Source organism: Elephantulus edwardii, unplaced genomic scaffold, assembly GCF_000299155.1.
Source record: "Elephantulus edwardii isolate Elephantulus edwardi_28Jun2011 unplaced genomic scaffold, EleEdw1.0 scaffold00119, whole genome shotgun sequence".
Classification (NCBI taxonomy): Eukaryota; Metazoa; Chordata; class Mammalia; order Macroscelidea; family Macroscelididae; genus Elephantulus; species Elephantulus edwardii.
In genome coordinates this window covers 7,540,587-7,541,893 of record NW_006399869.1, presented here as the reverse complement: position 1 = coordinate 7,541,893, position 1,307 = coordinate 7,540,587, and positions in this window count along the sequence as shown.

Here is a 1,307-nt window from a genome sequence, read left to right as displayed (position 1 = left end):
CCAAGTGTTGAGGACTCTCCTTCATAAGGTTGCTATGAGCCGCCTGCAACTCGACAGCACTTAACAAAAACAACAAGACAAATTTAGTAGAGTGGCAGGATATAAGATCAGCATAGAAAAATCAAATGTATTTCTCTATAGAAAAAAAACAAAACTATGGAACAGGAAAACTGGAAAAGCAGTATCATTTACAATAGACAACAAGAAAATTAATTCTTTATCAATAAAATTAATGACAGACAAAAAAATCTTTGTAAGGACAACTACAGAACTCTAATATAAGAAACATTAAGGCATCTAAATAAATGGGAAAATCTTTCTGATCATGGATAGGAAGATAGAACATTGTGAGAATAAGAAACCTAGAAAAAAATATCTACAGAATGAAAGAAATCCAATGCAGATATCAAATTAATTCCTCAAGAAGTTAGAAAAGGTAATTTCGAGCTTCATTTAAATGAAAAAAGACCCAGAATAAACACAGGTTTTTTGAAAAGCAAAAATGATTTTGGAGGAATGTCATTACCTGATCTGAAAACCTACAACACAGCTGTAGCAATCAAAATAGCTTGGTATTGGTACCACAACAAACACAAAAATCAATGGAATAGACTTGAGAATCCATAAATCAATCCATCGCCCTAAGGTAAACTGATATTTGACAAGGTATTATTGTTGTTATTATGTGCTGTTGAGTTGATTATGATTCATCTCAACACCGAGAGCAATAGCTCTGCACCTTGCCCTTTCATAAGCCAACCTCACCATCTCAGACACACTTGACCATATTGACATGTCACTATGTCAATCAATCTCATCCAGGGTCTCCCTTTCCTCCACAGACCCTACGTTTTTCTAAGCATGATGTACTTCTTCAAGGCATGATCTATCTTGGCAACAAACTAAAAGTACGTGAGACGGAGTTTCACAATCCTTACCTCTAAGGAGGAATCTGGTTTCACCCTCTCTAGGACATATCTGTTTGTCCTTTTGACAGTTCATGTTATGTTAAATACTCTTCTCCAGTGTCACAAATTGTAGGGTTATGTTCTTCTGTCATCCTTATTTGTTGTCTAGCTCTCAGATCCATATCAAAACATTGAGAAGACTGTGGCCTTGATCATATGTGCTTTTAGTCTTTAGACTGATACCATTGTTCTTTAGTATTCTGGAGAGATCCTTGACAGCCAACTTTCTCAAAACACCTTACCTTTTGATTTCCTGATTCCCGGTGCTAAGGGTGTTGATTGTGGATCTGTGCAAAATTTTTTTGTTTTTGTTTTTTATTGGTGAAGTGTTTGACTATG